The sequence below is a fragment of the Jaculus jaculus genome, chromosome 11, assembly GCF_020740685.1.
Source record: "Jaculus jaculus isolate mJacJac1 chromosome 11, mJacJac1.mat.Y.cur, whole genome shotgun sequence".
NCBI classification, from domain to species: Eukaryota; Metazoa; Chordata; class Mammalia; order Rodentia; family Dipodidae; genus Jaculus; species Jaculus jaculus.
The window spans coordinates 21,624,069-21,649,271 of record NC_059112.1 but is presented as its reverse complement, the minus strand read 5'-3'; the positions used below and the strand labels follow the sequence as shown (position 1 = coordinate 21,649,271).

The 25,203-nt window shown below is 38.8% G+C and overlaps 1 non-coding gene across 1 annotated transcript; it reads right to left on the bottom strand.

Annotated features, from left to right (window-relative positions):
- Window positions 1-1,496: 1,496 nt before the first annotated feature.
- Window positions 1,497-1,604, bottom strand: LOC123453430. Its single transcript, XR_006632816.1, has one exon. It is a non-coding gene; the product is annotated as a U6 spliceosomal RNA (small nuclear RNA).
- Window positions 1,605-25,203: the final 23,599 nt, after the last annotated feature.

The window sequence follows — 25,203 nt, the reverse complement described above, 5'->3', positions numbered from 1 at the left end:
ACTTAATTGTGGATGGTGAAGGATTCTGTGAAGTAAAAAAACTTTCAATATGGGAGATTGCTGCTCATCATGTTCAGAGTGCTGTTCACAGGGAAAGAGAATGACTCTTACAAGATTATATAACAATGCATTGTTCCACTTTTATTAATTTATGACAGCAGTGAGGTATGGTCAAAACTTATCTGTTAGACAGCTACATGCACAAATATGGTTCAAAGTTCAAAGTAGCCTTTGTAGAAGGATTATAGTAGGAGGTCATTGCTACATGAGTATTATTCAAAGATAAATTTTCCTAACAGGACAATGAACTGTCAGTCTAAACTGAAAACCTGATACACCCACGCATACACACACACACACACACACATAGTCGCACACACACTTGTATTTGTGCATGTATCTGTCTACACATATACATCCTCACTAAGGGACTGGATAGAGAAAAGTGTGACATCAAACAAAGGACAAGAGAATGACCAATAAGACAACACATATGAAAGAATGGTATGATGAAGTAAAGAGAGGAAAGACTTTCACAAGGGAGTGTGTTCATGATTAGTAACCTCCATAGAGAATTTGAGTAAAGCAATACAGAAAAATAACCCTGTCAACTTGACCACTTAAGCAGTTCTACTGTTGAAAGAATGAGTCAATGAGAGAACAAGAAAGACAGAGAGAGGGCTTGGATAAGCTCAAGAATTATTGAAGTAGAACAAGCCTATATACTGTAGCAACATTATAATACTGTCATTCTTGGGGAAATATCAGGCAATTTTATTTTAATTTGGACAATAAGTTTTATGGACATCCTGTGTATGTGTTAGCTTTTAAAATTATAGATAATTTATGATTCATGCAAGTTACAATTCATGGCAGAGGAAGGTTATGAAAGATTGGTTATAGAGGTCAAGAATATTAATACTGGTAAATAGTCCAATAATTCATAAAATATACTTCTAATTTAAGGCAATGTGCAGTTAATGAAGGCCCTGTTTGCACTTGTAAACTTACAAGTAATTATGAAAGATGTTCATGTCTTATCCTTAAAACTTTAGCATGTGTTAGTGGAGGATGTGTCCTTTTCAGTTCGGGCCCACATTCTGCTCTTCCATTCTAAATATCTCCCCCTCCCTGGGTGCACCTGCATCTCTCCCTTTTTATATTAATTTCCACACTTGCTGGGTCACACCCTTATTCATTGAAGATTATTTTTTCTTTCTTTCATCATTGAAGTAGACCTAAAAGGAGCCCAACATGGCTCAAGGAAATTTGTGGAAGAGGGGGCAGAAAGATTGTTAGAGCCATATGTTGGGATATTATGCACAGAGACATTGCCTCCTACCCATAACTGATAGCTAACCTCACAATGCATAACCCACATTCCCCAATGAGGAGGGTCCCTGTGGAGGGAGGAGGATAGGGAGGAGGTTAATGATGGTACCAACATGGCTGTATACACACTGTGTACATAACTAATTAAAAAATGGAAATGTTAAAAACATATGGAATGCTTCATGCGTGTGCATTCCATGCTTGCACGGGGCCCATACTAATCTCTTCAGTATCATTCCAATGTTTAGTATATGCGCTGCTGAAGCAAGCACTCACTGCAAATTTTAATTCCGGGAAAGCTTTATCTTTTTATTCCCATGTCCTGTCTCCATTCTGAATATTTTGGACATGCATGTGGATAGTCTCAAATAGGAAAAGTTATGGGAAATCACACTTTAAGCATGATAGTTATTAGCTTTGTGGAGGAATTTTTATTCTTTTATTGTTTTAATAAGGTTTTGTTTATTTTTCATCAGAAAAGGGCTTCAGTTTTTCTCTGTAACCCAGTGAGGTCACGAACTCCCAATCCTCCTGCCTCAGCCTCTTAACTGTTGGGAGTAGAGGTTGGACCACCACACACAAGCATAGGGTTGCTCATTGAGTGCAGAGATGTTCACTGAGTCTGAAATTCATTTCATATCTTGGTACATTTATATTTACGCATTCATTAATGTGATGAGTAGATTAAAGATTCTGTCATGTTAGATTTTGATTGTATTTTGTATTTTATTGTGTCCTCCCTAGTTCAGACAGTAACAAAAGTAGAGGCTCAAAAAGTTGTTCTTAAAGTAAAGCTCTACTAAAAAGGCAAATAAATGCAACTAAATTGAATAAATATAGGAAGAAGTATAAGTGCCACTATTTTTATATTTGTACACATTTTTATTCCATATTTCTTTCCAAAATAAGAAATTGTATTATGCAATATATAATAAAACTATAATGTGATATGTAATATTGTAATAAATGTATTTAATATGTAATATTATATAATATGTAATAAAATTGGAAAAGTGCATGGGAAGAAGAAAAAATGTTCATCAACTTAACCAAAAATAAATAAATCTGTACTGCTTCTCAAAATTGGCCACAAACTTGTTTTGGGTTTCCTAGAAAAACAAGCAAAAATGGGACAGGTGAATGACTATATCTTCATATTCTCAACGTAAAACAAATCAGTACATTTAAAAAGGTAGATTGCTGACTATAGGGAGAGAAAATAAATTCTCTACAAATCTTCATGAAGGAGATGTCAGTGCTCTGTAATAAAATTATTTCTAGTCATCACTGCATTAGTTTTATATAATAACCTTATAGTGTCTTTCAATATAAACAAATTAAACAACTTAGTAAAACAAAATTATTATGTGGCTAAAAATAAATCCAACAAGGGATAAGGTTTCCAAATATTTTCAAAGAATGAGTGAATTCATTATCCTCCTAACACTCACTGTGTGTGTCACTGAACATGCACAGTCATGATGTATTTCAGTAATGACCATGAAAATTTATTGGGAATAATTTGTGCTCCAAAGGAAGTTCACCTTGAAGCTTAATGACACATAGGCAGCTTCTCCATATTCAGCATCTATCTAATCTCCTCAATTTCCTAGGACATATGCATACTTATTTATATTATAATCATATTACAATGTGTAAATGCTACTTATGATTGCTAGTGCAGTTTCATTTGCTTGCTTGTAAGTAGTCACAAAATATTTATTATGGTTTTTCTTGAGAAATGTATACACATTTAATAGTCATTGTAGCATATAAGCTCTTTTTAGCAGTAAAACTCTGAAACTTAATCTAGGGTGTAACTGTATTGTTCATATTTTTGTGGCAATTCCAATTACAATAGCAGACATATTATGACACGTGCTCATTGCTGCCTTGTGATTTTGTAAGCAGCAATTTTACAGTATTGCGATTAAAGGATATGTGGTTTGTATTACTTTAGATAATGCTAGCTGTCATAAAAATAAACATGAATTTTCCAGTGATTTAACAAACTAGAAGTTTATTTTTTATTTATGTAGCAATCTAACACAGATTCTGGTTGAATGTATATTTCTCTCATCTTCGTGGTGATTTAAGGGGCATATCATTTCCATCTATGGTTTTAGCACCCATTAGTTTTTCCTCAACTGAGGAGAAAATTTTATAGACAATTGAGTGCTAAAGTTGTATGCAATGAATTAACTTCTCTAGTCAGCTAGTATGGTACTATTCATCTGGGTCCAAGAAGAAGTGAGAAAATAGTTAATCACTTCACATATTCAGTGACTTAGGCAAAAATTCTCAGTGGAAAAGACATCTTTTAGAATCTTCTGCATTAGTTTACAGAAAGGAAAATGTGTGACAAAAGCACTTCTTCCTGGTTTGAGGCAGGAGATGAAAAGTCACATTTCTGCATGTTATTTTGGCAAGAATATTTGTCAGCTTTATCAAAATTTAGCTCAGAAATAAGAAAATCATATTTATTAATTAGAACTTGCCAATGAAAGCAGGAGGAAATGCCAAAATTAATTAAAATTTTGATACATTATTTACTATATTTGAGAGTGTAATTTGAGAATGAACAATGTAAATGCTAATCATCTAATTGGTATTTCTCAAGGGAGTTGAAAACATAAGTCCACACAAAATGTGCAGTTTTATTCATAAAATTTCACAGTGAGACACAATCCCATTTGAGAAGTGAGTGGATAAGTGGACACAACCATGAAGCGGGAAATTTGTCAATACAGGAAGCAATGAGCCACAAGTCACAGGGCCAAGGAGACACAGAGGAGATCTAAATGCAAATTCGTAAGTGAAAAGGGCCAATCTAGAATGTCTATTTTGTGATTCCACATATGTGAGAGTGTGCAAAGGCAAAATTACAGAAACAGTAATGATATCAGTGGTGGCCATAGATAGGAGGTAGGGAAGGCTGGCCAGAAGAAGCAGAGAGGATTTTAGGCCAGTGGAAATGCACTCTGTGATATCAGACTGGTGCATAGATGTGTTACACAGTGGAGCAAACCTGTACTAACCGTGGACCCTCAGGTACACTGTGGATTTGAGTAGTGAGGTGTTAGTACATCCATCCTGCTAAGAGAGGAAAGCTGAGGCTTTGGAGGCAGTGACTGCATGAGAAAACTACACCTTCACTTTTCTCTGGAACTGGAAACTGCTCTGAAACCTAAGAGCTAAGAAAAACCAAAACAAACAAACAAAAAAAAACAGAGGTAAAGTAAGAGATGAGTTAAGACCTTACCATGTGAGAGAAATGTGCACAGTGGGCATTCCCTTTAAAATAGTTTTCTTTTAATTTTATTTATTTTTATTTGAAAGAAAGAGAGAGAGAAAGAAAAAACAAAGGAAGGAAGGAAGGAGGGAGGGAAGGAAGGAAGGAAGGAAGGAAGGAAGGAAGGAAAGAAGGAAGGAAGGAAAGAAACAAGGAAGAAAGAGAGAAAGAAAGAAAGAGGCAGATAGGGAGAGAATGAACATGCCAGAGCCTTCAGTTGCTGCAAATAAACTCCAGACACATGCACTACCTTGTGCATCTGGCTTACATGAGTCCTTAGGAATCGAACCTGGGTCCTTTGGCTTGGCAGGCAAGCACCTTAACTGCTAAGCCAACTCTCCAACCCATAATCTTTTAAAATTTACACATTTGCAAGCATAGAGAGGGAGAGAATATGGCTGCACCATGGTCTCTAGCCACTGGAAGCGAACTCACAGGCATGCACCACTTTTACGCATCTGACTTTATGTGGGTATTTGGGAATCTAACTCTGGTCATTAGGCTTTGCAGGCAAGTGCCTGAATCACTGAACCAGTCTGGGTATTCTCTTTATTCCCCCAAACAGAAACATATTGCTTTTAAAAATCCAATCAACATTAAAGAATATAAGGTAAACAAAAAGTCAAAGCCCTTTGTCTCTTAACTCCTTCCATATCTTAGACTATGGAAGAAAAACTATTAAGGTGTTGTGTGTGTGTGTTTGTGCATGCATGTGTATGCTCACATGCGTTTGCATTAATGCTCACTGTGTGTTTTCTTAAGTGTACATTGGACAAAATGGAGAATTCTATCTTTATGCTTATTCACTTATATTGTTATACAAACACCACACATTAAACTTATTTATGTCATGGTATATATAATTCTACAATAAATGTGTGAATAGTAATATTTCTTTATATATGAATATCTAACTAGTTGCTCATTTTCTGTAACAACAATATAGGAATTCATATTCAACACTCTATTTTTAAACATTTCCATGGTTACATGAAATATTTTGAAAAATATACTATAAAATTATTTTGCCAAATTTCCCTTCTTGATCAGTATTAAATAATTGCTATTTTGTTTGTGCTGACAAAGTAACAGTAAATATATTTGTGATTGTTTCTGCATGCATGCATTTGAGATGGTAGTTTCCTATAAGAGCACTTTCTGAGTCAAACTGGAAGCTTGAATGCACTTAAACATTAATGCATTTAGTAATATTAGCATATACAATAATCTATCAGTCAATTTTATTATGACAATACTTATGGCCTCTCCACATTTTCTAGCTACAATAATTATTTATTTGATTTTTTGCTTTATTTTATTTATTGACAACTTCCATAATTGTGAACAATATCCAATGGTAATTCCCTCCCTCCCCTCAGTTTCCCCTTTGAAACTCCATTCTCCATAATATCCCTTCCCCCTCTCAATCCTCAACCAGTCTCTCTTTTATTTTGATGTCAACATCTTTTCCTCCTATTATGATGGTCTTATGTAGGTAGTGTCAGGCACTGTGAGGTCATGGATACCAGACCATTTTGTGTCTGGAGAAGCACATTGTATGGAGTCCCACCATTCCTTTGGCTCTTACATTCTTCCCATCACCTCTTCTGCAATTGACCCTGAGCCATGGAAGGTGTGATTGAGATATTTCAGTGTTAAGAATTCCTCTGCCACTTCTTAGCACCATGGTGCCTTGTGAATAATCCCAAGGTCACTGCCATCTGAAAAGAGAAGGACTCTAACCAAAAGTGAGAATAGCATTAATATACGGGTATGAACATTAAGAGAAGTCCTTACTGAGCAGTTTGGTGAGTGTAGTATATACATTTAGACAGATAGCAGAAGACATAACACCCCTACGTCTCATGACTGCCCCTGTTGTAGGTTTTCAGTAGCAGGAGTATATTCCCCACCATGGAGAAGGCCTGCAGTCAAATTAGAGGACAGTTGGTTTCTCCCATAACAGACATGCCTCTATTGCACCTGTTGGCTTATTTGGCCTGGCTGGTCAAATACAAGGCTTGCAGTGTCCACTGTTGGGTATCTTCATTGGTGATTTCTCTCTCTCCCACTGAATTTCATGCAGCATGGTTTCTCTCTACATGGAGGAGGTTTTCAGGTCAGCTCTTGCAAGGTTTCTCAGTGACCTTGCAGCTCAAGTATGTGAAGTCTTCAACAATACTGTCTTACCATCTATTCCTGGTGGGCCTCAGCAATGACCTGTAATATTTTCAGGGCATCAGGGGCCTCCCTGGCCAAGAACTCACTGGAAGGTATCCCGTCCCTGGCACTGAAAGTTTTCTAGTAACATTCTATGTCTCCTGTGTGTCTAACTACTATAAATATTTTAACCCTATTTAAATATTGTTAGTTTGTTGAGTTTAAAATATGTTATCCTGGGTTGGGAAGGTGGCTTAGCTGTGAAGGAGCTTGACTGTGAAGCATAAGAACTCAGGTTCCAATCTCCAGATCCCACATAGGCCTGATGCACAGTGCACAAAGGCTCCATGTCACACATGCACATGGGAGGTGCATGTGTCTAGAGTTTGTTCACAGTAGCTGACTCCTGTCTTTTCCTGCCCCTTTCTCTCTCAAAATAAATAATGGTTTGAAAATAAAGTGATAATTTTTATTGGTTTAATACTCATTCATATTGTTTTATAATGTTTTTATTTATCATTGGAGATAGAGATGACAGAAAGATAGAGTGAGAGAGAGAGAAAAAGAGCATGTGGGTGTGCCATGGCCTCTTGACACCGCAAATGAACTTTAGACACATATACACCATTACTTTTATTTTTTAGCAGATTATACTCTTTTATTCCTTCCCCCCTGTTCCTGCTTTATTAGGGCCCTCTTCTATGGGGTTATGGGATTTATTGTAGGGTCATAAAGGCCTCAGTATACCCCAATGGGATACTGGGGGTGTCAATGCCTCAGGGGATTCCCATCCACTCTGTGGCTCTTACAATCTTTCCACCCCCTCTTCCACAATGATCCCTGAGCCGTGGTAGGCCTGGTGGCAGTCTGATTTAGTGTTGAGTTCTTTGTGGGCTCTGGATCTCTGCTTTGATAGGTTGAGCTTGATCAGCCTATCTACCACCAATACCCTGGGGTTGGTTGTCAGATTATCAGTTGGGGCAGAGCTCATTGCGCCATTTCCACTGGCAAGTGGCAAGTCTCATGGCGGGCAGTTAGTTACCTTCTTTTCTTATTGATGGATCTCTACTCTCCTCTGTTTACTCTGCCATCTATAAAATAAAGCAGCTTCTCCAACCAAGACCGAGAAGCAGCTTGGGTTACAGTGGATGTGCAAAGCTATCTAAGATATTTTTGTTGTTGTTGTTGTGCAAGACCGTTCTCAAGAGAGCAGAGGTGGGGCTTCTCTGTGAAGCATGAGCTTCCTGGCTATGGGAATCTGACTTGGTTTCTAGCACCAGGTATGACTTCTCTCCCATGGAGTGGGCCTCATGTTCAATCAGAGTTGTCTTTCCTCGGTGTTTTTTTTTTTTTTTTTTATGTTTTCATTGTATAGGTCTTTCACTTCCTTGGTTAATGATATTCAAGGTATTTAAATTTTTGTTGCTACTGAAAACAGCATAGTATTGCTCACTTCTCTCTCCATATGTTTGTCTTTGGTGTATAGGAAGGTTAGGCTTTTGTGTAATGACTTTCAATACGGCAACTTTAATGAAAGGATTTTTCCCTTTTAGAAGTTTTTGGTGGAGCCTTTTGGTCACTTATATATAATATAATATCATCTGTAAATAGGGCTACTCTTAGTTCTTCCTTGTCATCTTGTATTCCTTTTATTTGTTTCTCTTGTCTTATTGCCTGAGCTGAAACTTCAAGTACCATGTTGAAAAGTAATAGACATACACCACTTTTTACTTTTGGCCTCATGTGAGTACTGGGGAATTAAACCTGAGCCAGCAGGCTTTGCAAGCAATCACCTTTAACTGCTGAGCTGACTGTTAAGCTCCTATATTATTCTTCCTAAGATTCAAAACGTATTCTTATTTATTTTATTTAATGTATTGATTGTTTAAAATCGATTAACTGCAATTTATTTCATATGTTTTGACATTTTCTACTAACTGGATACCTTGTCCTTTCTATATATATTTTAAAATATTTTATTTTATTTATTTAAGAGAGTGAAGGAGAAAAATATAGGGAGGAAGAGACAGATAGACTGAGAGAATGGGTGTTTTGTTAAAACACCTGTTAATTTTTATGCCCTTTATAGAGAATGACAAATGAAGTTGCAATAATTTGTTTTTATAAATAGTAGCTTTGGAAAAAAACTAAATAGAAGTCAGACTTTTATGTTGTACTGTCATCGAAACCATATTTTATATGTAATTATTTAATTTGAAGTACTTGTGTCCTATCTAATAGTCTAAATATTCTAATAATTTTACTTTTTCTCTCATCTAATTGCCTAGGCTGAATGTGTATTTTTCCACAGTAATTTTAAATTTTTAGTAGTTTTAGTAGCTTTTTAATATTATCAATAGTTCTAAAGTGAAAAAATTTACTCATGCTTACATGTCCTATTTGAATGATTCCATCTGATCGATAACACAAAGGTGATAGTCCATCCAGTATAATTTAGTGATTTAGCTATTGTTTCCTTATTTTTATATTCAGGATAGTAAGAAAGAAGCAGATCTAAACTATAAACTTTTATATATTAAAATATGATGTTATAGTTATATGATAAAATTAAGTCTGCCCTTCATGGGCCTATGTGATGTTGAGAAGGCATGGATAAGTCCAAACTAACATTTTGAATGACTATTCCACATTGATAATATTGACAAGCACTTTCTCTTATTTTATTTTATTTAGTATCATTGAATCTTTATAGCTTCATGATATAAATTGTCATATGTCTAGATATCAAACTATTAGCTCTATACTCAAGCATTTAATTATTCCATTTCATACATTAGGGTTTGATTTCCTCTACCTTCATTTTGAGTTGTCAAAGGTGATCTTTAATTGGATGCTTGAAAAAAATTGTTTGCAAGGATAGTCAAATAATGTTCTGACAAAGGTTAGGTTGCAGCCTAGACAAATTTTACCTTAAGTACTACCTTTTAACCTTATTATATTAATGCAAAGCCACAATTTTATTCCATAGCATTTTTACTAATAAGATGGTAGTTACATCGTAGCTTTATTGCAATGACTCCTTGATACAACATGTGATAAGGACTGAGTTGCAATGTCTGGTGCAGTATATATCAACTTGAACTATTAATAATATGACTTCTAGGCAACTAGTCCAAAATTGAAAGGGAGCTGGAGAGATGGCTCAGCAGTTAAGGCACTTGCATGGAAAGCCTAATACTCAGGCTTGATTCCTCAGTACACATGTAAAGCCAGATGCACAGTGACACACACATGCATCTGGAGTTAGTTTGCGGTGGCTGGAGGCCTTGGTATTCCCATTTTCTCTGTCTTCCTCTCTTCTAGCTCTCTCCGCTTTCAAATAAATAGTAATATTTTTAATTAAAGTGATTGTGTACTAATATTTTAGAAAATATTCAATTCACAAATTAAAGATATTGAAGAACAACAATATTGTGGTATGGAGTTGTCTTCATAAGTTTCAACCTAAGACTACAGTAAATATTTAAGTCTTTATGTTTTAATGGAAAGAAAATTAAAAATGTATTCCATGTTCTGCAAATCAGATTAGGTGAGATCTGGGATTTAAAAGATTTTCAATGATAAAATATTGAAGTCTATCTGTATTGTCTGCATGTCTAATGAATTTAGAATTGATTTAGAGCTATCAGAAAGCACAAAAGTCTCTCACAAAGGGATGAAAAAGTAATCTTGAATGTTTAATGACTCAGTGCTTCTGAGCACATATGTAATCCAAACATCATTCAGATGTTTCTCTCACAAACGTCTCTGCCACATACATTCATTCATTTCTAATTCCTTTCTGTGCATATTTCGTATCAACTAAAAAGAAAATTAAGAACTATGTTTTAATAAATCTCTCAAATATATATTGCTGTTATATTTGATGCATAAAATTTTATCAGAAGCCATGAAAATGTTATATAACTATAAAATTAAATTAATAGAATTTATAATCAGTGATTGTTACAAAATTAAATATCTAGAATATTAAACATAATAGATTTCCTAGTATTACCAACTGGAATTATGATCATTAAGAAATTTATTGTTTTCTATATTTTTCAAATTAGTAAAATTTCCTAGCTAAATAGTTTATAAACAGATTGTATTACAAAAATAATATCAGGCTGGAGTGACGACTAAGTGGTTATAAGCTCTTGCTTGCAAAGCCTTACAGCCTGGGTTCAAGTCCACAGTACCCACGTAGAGCCAGTTGTGCAAGGTGGTACATGCTTCTGGAATTTGTTTGCTATAGTAGGAGGGCATGGTGCATCCATCTTCTTTCTATTTCTCTTTTTTTTGGGGGGGGTTAAAAAACTTTTTATTGGCAATTTCCATAAATATAGATAATAGAACATAATCATAATCCCCTCCCACCATCCACATTTCCCTCTTCAAAATCCCTCCTCCACTGAATCCTTTTCTTCCTCCAGTTAGTCTCTTATTTTGATGTTCAAGTGGGTTTTATTTCAGAAATGCAGGCTTGGTTCAACATACACAAATCAATAAATGTAATGCATCATATAAGTGGACTCACGGACAAAAATCAGAAAATAGTCTCAATGGATATGGCAAGGGTATTTGACAAAATGCAACATCTTTTCATAATAAAACTCACTAAAAAACTGGGAGTAGAAGGAACATAGCCTGAGCTGGAAATTGGCTCATTGGTTAAAGGTGTTTTCTATTTTTTTTAATTAGTTTTATATTCAGCGAATAGTCAAATACAGTCAACTACAGCTCATCCATTACCTACCCCCTCCCCTTGGTGCCTCCTTGTTGAGGTATATGGGTCATGCATTCTGGAGTCCGCCCACAGTTATGGGTAGGATAAATGTCTGCATATCATGATCCAACATGTGGCTCTGACATTCTTTCCTATTTCTCACTTTCTCTGTGAAATAAATAAAAGTTGAAAAGAACGAATTGCAAATAGAAATTGTGGCAGACTCAAATAGGAAGATCCTCTTCCTCTTATCCCCCCCAAGAAAAACAATTAATGAATAAACAAAACAGAAAGTTAACAAAAAGAAAAAAAAAAGAAAACCAAAAGCCTCATTCTGCAGCCACAAAGAATGTGGCTACTTCCACTTATCCACTGCAGCCTTTAAGGTCCTGATATTCGTGGAGCCATGACCATACAACACAAGAGTTTAAGAGCCTAGTACTTTCCACCCAACATGGGGAATTTCCAGTTGGCAGAATTAACTTTAGACTATCATCTCACTCTGTAGGTGACCGAGTGTTTGGCGGTTCCCCTTCCAAATCCCATTTTATCTCCTTTTTCATAAACGATAAAAGAAACCTATAAATATTTTGAATTACTCCTGCTCAGTTTTTGCCACCTAGAAAATCTAATCAGCTCAAGAGCAGACTGAATTTTTTTTCCAGTTACAATATTACTTTTGAAAATGGATGTGTTCTTTTCCCAAACAGTATGCTTACTACAGTGCTTAAACTACCAAGTATGTGAGTACAACTTCATTTTTCAATGACACTTTGTTCCTTTTTATGCAAAATGTATAGCCTCACATATTGAGTAATTGCCATTTCCAATCACCGATTTTATATTGATTAAGAAACTTGGGATAGTAATCCTGAGGCCTTAAGGAGTCACATTTGACTAGACTGGAAAAAAAAAATCAAACTAATCATATTTATTAGTACTTGTTAATTAACATTTGGGAGGGAAAGTAACTTTTTATTGTGAACAAAAGTTTCCTGAAAAGCCACGCCTGTGTTGAGGATTCTGAAGACTGATTGGCTGATGAGAACTTTGTGCTCATGTAGGGTTAAATGATTTCAGATCTAGAGCCAAAATTAGCTTGGTCTCTCATCAGTCCCTGTTGGTGCCAGAGGAGCGGTATGGCTGCGAGACACCTGACTGTGTGGCTTTGGCCTTTTGGAGCTGATTTTCAAGAGGAAGGTGAAAGGATTTGAAACCTTGGCCTAAGAGACGCCTTGCAGTGCTGTAAGTACAGCTTGATTGATTATTCTGGTCAGAGTTAAAAGAACTGAATGCAGTAAGAACTATGGACTGTGTGGTTTGGTTTACGAGATTAAGAAAGAGCTTTTCCATGGGCTGGAGAGATGGCTTAGTGGTTAAGCGCTTGCCTGTGAAGCCTAAGGACCCTGGTTCAAGGCTCCATTCCCCAGAACCCACGTTAGCCAGATGCACAAGGGGGCGCAAGCATCTGGAGTTCGTTTGCAGTGGCTGGAGGCCCTGGTGTGCCCATTCTCTCTCTCTCTCTCTCTGCCTCTTTCTCTCTATCTGCCATTCTCAAATAAATAAAAGTAACAAAAAAAATTCAAAAAAAGAAAAGAAAGAGCTATTCCTGGAATGGGCTACAAGCAGTTTGTGTGAGAGGCTTGCTGTTATCCCCATGTCTTGAGAAGTTGTGCAGGATTGCATTGCATAGAAATGGACTAGTGTATGCAGAGGGATATAGCACAGAATGAAATCTTTGGGCTGAAACTTTTGCCCATTCAGCTGCGATTATATGAGAGACTGCAGCCTTTGAGATTGGCCAGCTGGCCTACACTCGGGCAACAGCAAGAATGTATAGACTCTTTTGAAGGGGCCTGAGTGTTCAAGGAGTGTCCTGTTCTTCAAAGTCTGCTTTATTCCCCCACTGGATTAACAAATTGGCAAACCTACCTGGTATTGTGTAGTATAAGATATGCAGGAATGAGAGGGTCATTGAGTTTGCAATGCAGTCTTGTGTCTTGGAAATCGCCATGGGCACTGTGAAACAGATTTGCTGGATGCCTGCATTGGAGACCCCATGGGGCCATGGAGATGAGCTGTGAATCACAGCAGAGACCCAGTGGAGATGCCACGACCACTAGTTGGCTGCTAAGGAAAGCTGCTGGCCTGGGATGAAGTTTTCCAGGACTGTGAGTAGCCTAGCTGGAGGGGCAGAATTGGAACTGCAGAGACTTGTTTTTGGTTAGAATTATTGGGCTTGGAGCTTTGTCACTGAGTAGAGTTGTTAGACTTGGAACTATAGAGTTTGATGTTTATCTTGTTTTTTTTTTAATCTTATATTCATTGAATATTACTTTGCTATGCCCAATGCATAGCAGTGTAAATGTTTATTCTGTGCCATTATGGGCTTTGGGGGGTATTTTTTGGTATTATGGCTCAGTTAAAAGACATTGGATTATGGGAATGTTTGAACATCATTGGGATTGATTAAAAACTATGGGGACTTTTAAAGTTGGCTGAATGCATTGTACTTTTTATGATGTTTGGTTATAAGTTTATGGGAGCCAGGGGTATAATGTGGTGGTTTGACTCAGGTGTCCCAAATAAACTTAGGTGTTCTGAATGCTAGGTTCCCAGTTGATGGAGATTTGGGAATTAACACCTCCTGGAGGGAGTGTATTGTTGGGGGTGGGCTTATGGGTATTGTAGCCAGTTTTCCCATGCCAGTGTTTGGCACACTCTTTGGTTGCTATTGTCCACCTGATGTTGGCCAGGGTTGATGTCCTACCTCTGCTCATGCCATCATTTTTCCTGCCATCATGGAGCTTCCCCTTGAGTCCATAAGACAATATAAACCTTTATTCCCACAAGCTGCTCTTGATACGATGATATCTGTCAGCAATGTGAACCTGACTATAACAGTCCCCTCACCTAATATTTATGACTAACCCCTGCATCTGACCAAGCATCTTTTCAACTTTCAATTCTCAGGTAGATTCTTTCAACAGGTGCTTAGTAAACCACTAGCTTCCACCAACCCAAAAGCTAAGAATGCTACTAGATGACACCTGAAACTTATAGAAATATTGTGGGAATTTCAGGGAAACAAGAGACCAACAGCCAAGTGAGGTGAAGGAGAGGAGGTTACCAGGCCAGCTGACACCCATGTCACTCCCTAATGGCACCAGCCCCACATTCAAGATGGCAAGGGAATTTATAGCCAAATCATATGCAGAAGTTGAGCAGGCAAGGGTAACAAAAATATATACATGGAAATTAAGAAAGTAAAGGTTACAATAGTGTGTATGTGATGGTTACATCAAAAGGGAGGGACCATGTTTCTATTTATGCTTCCTCATTCTTTTGTCCTTATCTCATCTTGGGAAATTTCCTCTGCTCAAGCTTTTTGGCATATTTCTACTGGGACCACATTCCCTCTTGTTGACCTACATAATCCCTTATGTCCCATTCCAGAGGTATTCTCTGATACTCCTGACAAATTACCTGGCATTTGACAGCCTGTATCCAGGGTCAAATGATTCTAGTGAGCAGGTTTACCAGGCAAGCCCCAAACAAGAGGGCTGGGAGGATCATAACAGTAGCCTGCCAGAGGGCCCCGAGTGCTGCAGACCCTTTTCTAGTAGAGGTTGCTTTCCTTTCCTCTGGCCTTTATTCCCTCTGGTAGGTATGTTGAGTTTTCCTTAACTATGCCAGATTTGTGTGTGTAGAAACAGCCTTCTTCCCCTAGATCAAAACAAATCACTCCCTTTTCCTACTATAATCAAGTCCAGGCTTCTGTGGTTTTGTAGTAGTGCCATCCGATTCTGCAGAGCGACAATGCTCCGTTGGGCTAGATTAAGGTCCTCCCTGATCTGTTAGACAACTGGCTGTGCTGGACCTGTGACAGCCCAATTACCATTGCCCCATCGGCCAGGGTGCCAGCTAGAGCCACTCCTAGGAGAATGGGGAGCAGGACCCGATTCCTCTTATATCTGTAGTGATCAGACTGGTGTTGTACTTCTCTGCATGGGAGAACATCCAAGTTGGGGGTAAGGAATTCCAGATGGCAGTTTTCTCCAGGGTAGCAGGTCTGTGTGCTGCTTGACCAAGCAAAGTAAGTCCCTTGAGAGCTGCGGATTTGAAGAGCAGACATTCACACGAGGCCTCCCCAAAGATTTGGACTGGGGGCGCAAGCAGACAGGAACTGTTTACTGTTCCATTGCCTCTGTTAAAAGTGGAGACCACCTACTCCAGTGTAGGTCATTTGGCTTGTCTTTAAGCCCTCCAATCCAATAGCTTGTGTCTGGTATTTATAAGCTTGAGCGTCTTTATAATGGGGGATCAGGGTCAAACCTAGATGAATTGATACTCAGTGGGGGACCCTTTGTTTGCAGGGCCGAAGGATCCAGAGTGTCAACCCCGCTCACTGGTGACTTCGTGTTGGCTGCTGTCACAACCAGGTCTGATGCTTGGACGGCGTTGATCCCATTTCAAGAGTTTGATATGTGCCTAAGGTGTGGTAAGTGGTGTGTGCACAGAATAGGGCAGAAAGCATGAATTTCTCCCTCACACAGGTGCCCATCTGGCTGAGCTTTGCAGTGACTTTCAAGGTCTTACCTTAGGGCCACACATATAAAACTCATGTCCATTGGGTGAAATTACCTCAGGTGAATGGCAGGTTGGAGTCCAGGCATATTTGGTAGCCATCGTGGAGCCATCACGTTCACTCTCACATCCACGCACAACCATGTAGGGTTTAGACAACACCTGTTCTGTTCCCTAGTTATTCCCTCTAAATTCTTATCCCTTCTGGACAGGAACCAGTGCCACCCTGGCACTTCGTCAAGGCAGGAGAAAGGGGAAGCAAATCATTCAAAGTGGCAGATAGGATGCTCTCAGTTGGAGGGAATTTTCTTACTCAAGGTAGGAGCCCACAGACTTTCTTGCAGAAGAAAATGATCCCTTGTTTTATGGAAGGATTTCTCCGTGCACTTTGTATCTTTTCCTGGAAAATGCGTCCTCAATATCCCATCACTGATTCGTGTGTTACCCAGGAAGACTTCCCAGAAACACCAGCACATGTCAACTCATTACTTGCATAGTCATGTGAAAGTAAACACGATGTTTGGGGCTGGGGATAGAGAGCTCAGAGATTCAATGCCCTTGATTACAAAGCCTGCCAGCCTATTTCAATTCCATTTCCTCGAAGTGTTCATATGAATCGGGAGTTTTCAGTGGCAACAGATTGAGGAGTGCTCACATTCTCTCCCCCTCTTTCTTTGTATTTCTCTCTCAAATAAGTAAATAAAATTACTTTCTAAAAATGGCAATATAATACATGATGTTTACCACAAAGTAACTAAAGGGGTATTTCTGTGAATTCTTTGTAGAAGACTGATTTTAGGGTTTGGAACATGGAAATATCTTAGTTTTCCAGAATAACCAAATTAAGTGCCAGCTCAGGCTCTAAACACAACACAATTCTATCATCAAGTTATCATAATAGCAAGACAAGGAAAAATGATCCCTCACCATAGCACGCCTGAAAAAGCAGGAATTCCACCAGCCCCCAGCCATTCAGATGAACAGAACAAGGCAGCAGCGGTACTCCTAAGAAGAAGATCCTCCCTGGACTCACTGCATGATGATTTCGTTTGCAAACACAGCCAAAGGCATGCTTTGATTTTTCAAACCACTTAACTTTGAACCCATCTTGCTTTTTCTCAACCAAAGCCTTCCAGAGCCTCTGAATGTTACAGGCAAGAGCATACTTGTGGGGTAAAGATGCCGCTTGTCCATGCGTTACATACAGCACAGTAGGGTAGTTGTCTTTCAAATGTAGCTCAATCTTAAACTAGTACCATTAGATTACAGATAAAGGCATTCAATTTGATTCAGAAGAAGCATCAATTGTGTGTGTGTGGGGGGGGGGAATCTGTGAAAATCCAGCTTTGCAGCTGGACCTGGGGAGTCTCTGACAGTGATGCAGATTGACAGCTGACAGAATTTGTCACGTTAGCCCTCTCACACGAGGAGCGGAGAGAGTGCTTGCTTGGTGTTGCCACCTTTCTATCCCTGAGGTGTGGTGTGCGATCTTTTGTTGGCTGTAGGCAGAGGAAGCAGAGATTAAGGGCTTTATGTAAAGAAGACCGTAATGAAACTACCAAAATGATTCATGAATATAGTACTTTATCCAATAAATCGATCTCTGGAATGATATCTGTAAGTGTGTTTTCCAGGGTATTTTTATAACTCTATGATATCATAAATATAAGGGACTTGCACAATATTTTCTTTAACAAATATTCTTGGAAAAGTAATCTCTTAACTTACTAATTATGTGTTGAGATTTCTTAATAAAGTCACATATATTCATATGTCTTCTGTGAACACATGTTATACATGCATAAAACAAAATTAAAAGTTTGAGAATCAGTCAACCTCAAATTATGTAGCATAGAGGAAATAATTTTGCTTGTACAAAAAGAATTATATGAACTTATTATGCAGAATGGTTGTATGTTTAGACAACCTGAAGTATGGAATAGAAACACACTAATTTATACAATTTTCCTCTAAAGAGAGCCAGCACTCTGTGGTGCATAATTTCATTTAACCAATTTCCTTGTTCATAAGCACCTGAGTTCATCACTTGTAAAATGTTATGAAATCTCTTTTCCCTTTATATATCCTGAAGTAGGAAAGGTTAAATCTGCAAACACTCTAGAAGCTTATTTGAGGGCTAAATTGACACTGTGAGCATTATTACCATGACAAGCTCTAAAATGACATATTTCAAGGGAACAATTCTGATCATTCAAATCTACAAAGCCACTCCAGACAGAAATATAAACATTTGTGGGAAAAGTCATGGTTTTCTTTATGAAGGTAATTTAGTTTTCCACTAGGAAAAAGTTAAGCATAAACCATTAGTGATTTAACCAACACACCATACAAGAATTGAGGTGTACAAAATGTTGTATTTCTACCAGGTTTCTAGTTTCAAGATGTTGCAATTTTCATTCATCTTTTCACAGTCTCTACCTAATAGCATAACTTTCTTACAATGTAAGATACATAATGTATACTTGGTATCCAATTATAGGCAAGTTCATATGCATATTGCAGGTCAAACATCCCTTCAAATTTCCTGTGTTGAGATTCTGATCTCAGCATAATACCAGCCTTTCACTAAATGAAACCAAAGCTATTCAGCTGATGCGGTGAAATACAAGGGGAGAATTCATAAAACTGCATGGAAATGTGACTGGGTGACCTTGTGGATCAAGAGTCAAGCACACCATTTCAATCATATTTTGCTTCCAAATAAATACTATAGCAACATCAGCTTTTCACTTGGAAAGACACAATAAGTATTCATAACTTCCCAAAACACTAGCCCTCTTCCCCAGTGAGGACACACAAACTTTTATTTTCCATGTCTTGTGATATTCATCTTCGGAGCCACACTTCCCTTTGGTATATGTAAACTTTGATTTCCTCAATATTAAATATTGAAAAATAAGGTTAATCATTATGGATTCCTCTTCTGTTTAATAATAGAAGAATGGAAAAGTAATATAGAATGCCCATTGCCATGAGACAGCATATATATATATATATATATATATATATATATATATATATATATATATATATGGTGTATGAAATGAACACATATAACAAATAAACGCACAGAATGTATGAGGAAGAAATCCCTATAATGACTACTTTTCCTTTCTGCAACTGCTAATTTGTTTAGTGCTGGTCTGGATAACCTCCATCATTAAACACTGTCAACACCATACTTCCTTTGGCCTCAGAATGTGCCTGGAATTTTAAGCGTTGTACGATTTTGAATTTCAGGTTTTCTATCAGCTGTTGCTACAGACAGGAGCATGAATGGGGGCTGCAGAGGGGCTCCCCAGTTTCCTACACTCTTACTTGTATCATGTAGCAGGAACTTTGTTCTCATTCAATAGCTGGAAATTAATCTGGAAAAGATCAGGAGATTGTGATTAAACAAAATCATTAGCAAACTAACCAAGAATCTTGCATTAGCCTATGATGAACTAAGGCATATAATTAACTTCATTTGCTTCCGAGGTAGGGTCTCACTCTAGCCCAGGCTGACCTGGAATTCACTATGGAGTCTCAGGGTAGCCTCGAATTCAGGGTGATCCTCCTACCTCTGCCTCCTGAGTGCTGGGATTAAAGGTGTGCACCACCACGCTCTGCTCAACTAACTTCACTCTTATAACTCAGACTAAACATTATAACAGGAAAATCTAGTGTTTCACATGGAGTAAGTGTTCAATAAAGATAATTTTCCAGAAAGAATTTTCAACAAGGGATGAGGGAGCCGTGTGAGTTAAGGTAATGGCAGAACCTATAAAGCAAGACCCGATTTGATGTCTCACCTGGACAGAAGCCCACCATTTCTACTGTTCTACTCAGGAAGAGCCCAGAAGCTAGGTCAGTTGTGAGGAGAATTGAAGGGACATTATCTATGAAACAACCACAGAAAGCTGAGAAAAGAAAAGAAAAGGCAGAGGCAGCAAAACACATTGGGACTGATGATTATTTTGTTTCTTCTGGATTTGGGCATTTGGCTGTCATACACGTAGGCAAGAGAATTAAAGTGTAATGGGGTGCTAGTGGTTCATGCAAGTCTTTTAGCCCTAAACCCTAGGCCCATGTCTAGTTATAATTACATTGATTGAGGGAGGTACAGAGTCAAGGAAAGGCACCCACCTGGCTAGAGATCCCATATGGAGGACATGGGAAAAGTGTAGAGAGAAAGAAAGAAAAAAAAAAAAGTATAAAGACCTTCTGACATGTGGGGAGCTGGAGGAGATAAAGAGTCTATGTGGAGAGGAAGGGCTAGGGGATCCCCCCCTTGCCTCAGCCCAGTTGGGCTGAGCCTAGGAGGAAGTCCCCAGCAGCTGGAGGTTCAGGAGAGGTCAGGCAGCACAGAGAGCATGGCCTTCCCTCACAAGTGTATTTATAACCTTATGATGGTGGGCCCTACCTTCTGGCTCAGGTGAGTCAGAGGAATAGTTAGCTGGTTAGGACTAGGGGCCATCTCAGACCCAGTTCTGGGGTCTAAGCTTGACCAACCACAATGTTAGGATTAGATTAAAAATTTTAGGAGAGAACTACCTCCCAGGAGGGGCCCAGATATTAGTGGAAAAACAAGTCTAGGGAACCAGGCAAGAGATAAGACATCAGATCACCCTTGGATTTCTAGCCAGTGCAGACACACTGCCTTTGTATTCTCAGGGGTCATGTTAACTACCTAAAAGAACTACCTGACTCCCTCACAAAAGGAGAAATTCCCTGAGTACCAGTCATAGCTTGATTCTGTTGGTAGGCTCAATAATGAATAATCCATGTCCTAATGCCACAGCATTCTTAGCTTGAGGCTGTGGCTATTTTCTTTGTGCATATTTTAACAGTGAATAAAACCCCACTATGTTTATTGCATTCTTCTCTGGTTTGCAGAGCTGAGATCTTTATTTTCTTTGAATTATAGCTGAGGTTGTATCATTAGCCTTTTCAGGATGTGAACACCTGGAACATTTAAATAGTTGTTCTCAGCATGGTACCTTCAGCACTAATAATTATGCATTAGCCCTGAATTTTATATCTTCCAAATATTTTACAGCCTGTGTTTTATTAGTTGCTGCTGAAAAAACAAACCTGTAAATCATTTCAGGATGATTATCTTTACAACCCTTATTTGTAGAAGGAAAGAGACAACACAGAAAACAGAGCAGCTCACAGCATGACCTGAATACCAGGGCCAGAAATCTGCATTTGATTCAAGCAGGAAGGTGCTGGCTCTCCAGTCTGATACTAGGTTGACATTTGAGATATTTATACAGGACCAAGAGATGGAAAAATAACCTACTAATGAGGCCAACTTAGTATTAGAGATAGAATTCTTTTTCTAAGAAGTTCATTTATTCCTAAAAACCACAGTTTCTTAGAAACTTGTGTAATAAATGCTAATAATTCCCTAACTCTCTTCCATTTTCTTAATCTTTGTAAATATAACTACTGCTTGGAGAAAAACTAATACTCAAGAGTTAGTTTTTTTCATTGAGTCCATTAATATGGCAAAACCTATGATGAAATTTTGGCTAGTGAGTTTTTTTTTTCTTTTTTGTCAAATTTATACTATCCAATTTATTTTATTTTTGATCTGACCATAACTTCTTTATATAACTACTGCACAGTTCTTCCAAATGCAAATGTTATATTGTACTTTAATACATCATTCTACTCTGTAGGCCTCTGCTGTGTAGCCAAGCAGCAAAAGTTTTAGAAATATCCTTAACTGAGCTATCAGCTACAAACCAAATAGAAATGCACAGGCTTACAAAACTGATACAGGATTTGAGGGGTTCAGGAGGGGTCCCCACTACTATGAACTGCACATTTTGGTCCTGTCCTATTTTTTTCTTCTCCCCCCCCCTTCTTTTTTCTTAGTTTTCTATTCAGAAAATACAGGCAGTTTGGTACCATTATTAGGCTCATCCGTGACCTACCCCCTCCCCATTGGCCCCTCTTTGTTGAGGTATATGGGTCGTGCATTGTGGAGTTAGCCCACAGTGATTGGTATGATAAATGTCTCTTCATATAAAGATCCAACATGTGCTCTGACATTCTTTCTGCCCCCTCTTCTGCAAAATTTCCCTGAGCCATGTTGGGTTCATTTTTGGTCTGCTTCAGTGATGAGGTGTTGGGGACCTTGGAGTCTCTGGCTCTCTGATATGGTAGGAGCTGATTTTTCTGTGTTGGTCTACTTCCCCCTTGTGCTGGTATCCTGTTCAAACAACACCTTTGCTTGTTTCACCAATTTTCCTTAGTTTCAGTTGGGGCCTGTTGCAGTCCGGTTCGCATTGCTGGTAGAAATCACCCAACCAAGAGTAGCTTCTGGGAAAAAGAGGTTTATTTTGGCTCACAGGCTTGAGGGGAAGCTTCACGATGGCAGGGGAAAATTATGGCATGAGCAGAGGGTGGACATCACCCCCGGCCAACAGAAGGTGGATCACAGCAACAGGAGGGTGTGCCAAACACTGGCATGGGGAAACTGGCTATAAAGCCCATAAGCCCGCCCCCAACAATAAACTCCCTCCAGGAGGCATTAATTCCCAAATATCCATCAGCTGGGAACCTAGCATTCAGAACACCTAAGTTTATGGAGGACACCTGACTCAAACCACCACAGAGCCCTTTTGAGGCATGATGGGGTGGCTTTCTCTTTAGGATCTGCATCTATCTGAAAAAGAGAAGCAGATTCTCCAATGGAGAGTAAGTTAGCACCAGGACAAATGAGATAGCCCTTACTTTTTTTATAGAGAGTTTAATAGGTGTAGGCCCTCTTGTAGCCCATGATTCATGGTAGCTTGATATTGGAGGGTGGGTTATGTGTGGATATGGTTCTGACTTGTTTCCCAGCTCTAGCTGTGTGTCCTGTACCACTGAGTGGATCAGTTAGCCAAATCAAGAGAAGTTGGTTCCCCACTATGGCTGTGTGCCACTATTGCACTTGTGTGGGCATCACAACAGGTTATTTGTTGCTAAGTAGGTTAGACCATGAGTTGCTTGGACAGATATTGGTCATTTCCCCCAGTCGCCCATGTACCACCTTCTGGCACTAGACATGCTGACTGTCTGGGAACTGACTCTCTCCTGGCTTCCAGCCATGCTGTTCCACTTTAAGTGTCAGCTGCATATGGTGTCTTCAGCAATAGGGTCCTACCACTGACCTTTGGTGGGTCATCAAGTACTGTGACAGAAATCTGTCATTCTTTTAGGAAACCTTGTAGGTTTCTCTGATCAAAAGCTCATTGTGGATGATAGTCCCATGCTGGTACTGGGAGTTATGGTCAGTGCCCACTAAGAAAATGAGGAGAAAGATAACCAATATACAAGAGTTAGAGAGGTGAGAAAGAGAGAGAGAGAGGGAAGGGGAGAGGAAGGGAGGGAAGATGTAGAAGATTTGGGTTAGATTTGATCCTACCCTCTCCAATGTCTTGTGGTTCAGGTGTTTCCTGTAAGGGCCTGGTGAAGGTTCAGCCATTTGGTCTGCCTTTTAGGAAGTAGAATTTTATAGTACCCTTGCTGTTTGGGTCTAGATTAGTGTTTCCCACCCCTTCGATGCCCTTCCCTCCCTCCCCCTCCATCCTAGTGTCTCTTCCATTCCATGAGAAGCTTGCTGGGTATGTAAGGTATCTTGGGTAGATTCAGGTTAGGTGCTGTAGGAGTGAGACTATATGGTGATTTTTCTTCTGTGATTTGGTAAGTTCACTGAGAATGATCTGTTCCAGGTTCAACCATTTTTCCTCAAATTTCTTTGTGGCATTTTTTTCTTCTCCTGTCCTAATTTTAACAAAGAATTGATGCAGGATTTTGGGATTCAGAATGGTCCCCCAAGTTTATGAGCCCCAAGTTTGGGTCCTTGCTTTTTGTTTTGTTTTGAGGTATGGTCTCACTAGTTCAGGCTGACCTGGAACTTACTGTCGCCTGAGGCTAGTCTTGAACTTTCTGGGATTAAAGGCATGTCCTACCATGCTTGACTCTTGTCCTTCTTTTTTTTTTTTTTTTCCCCCCCGAGGTAGGGTCTCACTGTAGTTCAGGCTGACCTGGAATTCATTATGTAGTCTAAGTGTGGTCTTGAACTCATGGTGATCCTCCTACCTCTGCCTCCTGAGTGCAAGGATTAAAGTTGTGTGCCACCACACCCAGCTTTCCTGTCCCTTTTTGAACAAAGAATTGATATAGGATTTGATAAAATTTGATATGGGGCTCAGGATGGGTCCCCCAAGCTTATGAACCCCAAGTTATGGAACTGATCTATTTTTAACAAAAGTTGATAAAAATGAACTCAAGAAGAATAAATTATGAATTCTTGGGTTTATTTAGGGAGAAGTCACAATTTGTGGTATTAATTTAGAGGAAATTGGGATCTAGGAAGAAGACTAGAGCAGAGTCACAAGCATGTCGGAGGTAGGAAACACACTCATGTAGAAAACACAGCATAGTCCGTGAGATTTATTTAAGAGAGACTTAGATTTTCAAGGAATGACTAGAGTAAGCCTCAAGCCCTTGGAGGATAGTCCATAAAGCTCATCTCAGAAAAGTTGGGGCTTTCAGTACAGCCACAGCAGGTGAAAGAGAGCACTTAGGTGCATATATAGGGAGATTGAGAAGAAACACACAGCATACATCATGTGCTTCCCCATGAAAGGAAGTTAAGAGGGTAAGCAGTGGGAGCTTCAAGAAAAATGTCAAAGGAAAACTTTCAAAGCAGAGACCAAGAAATTTAGATGAGAAATGTGTAGTAAAGAAAATTATACCCATGGATACCTAGAGTTACAGAAAACACTCATATGATAGATCTGGAATGTAAGAGAAATGCACACATGGTAGATCCAGAGACCAGAGGAAAATCATATGTGCAATTAAAGTGAGAAGTTACCCCAAGGTTTGAAACAGAAGTAGAGAATTATTCAGACCAAGAAACCATATTATGGTCTCTTCCTGCACCCAGCTAAGCTGGGAGTGGGTGAGGCTGGTTCATGTGTACCCAAGTAGCACAGGGTAAGGCCAAGAGAATCACCCAGAGAGAGTGAGGGAATAGAGGGCTGCAGCCTTTATAGTGGTTGAAAATGCATTCTGTCTTCAGCCTCAGGTATGC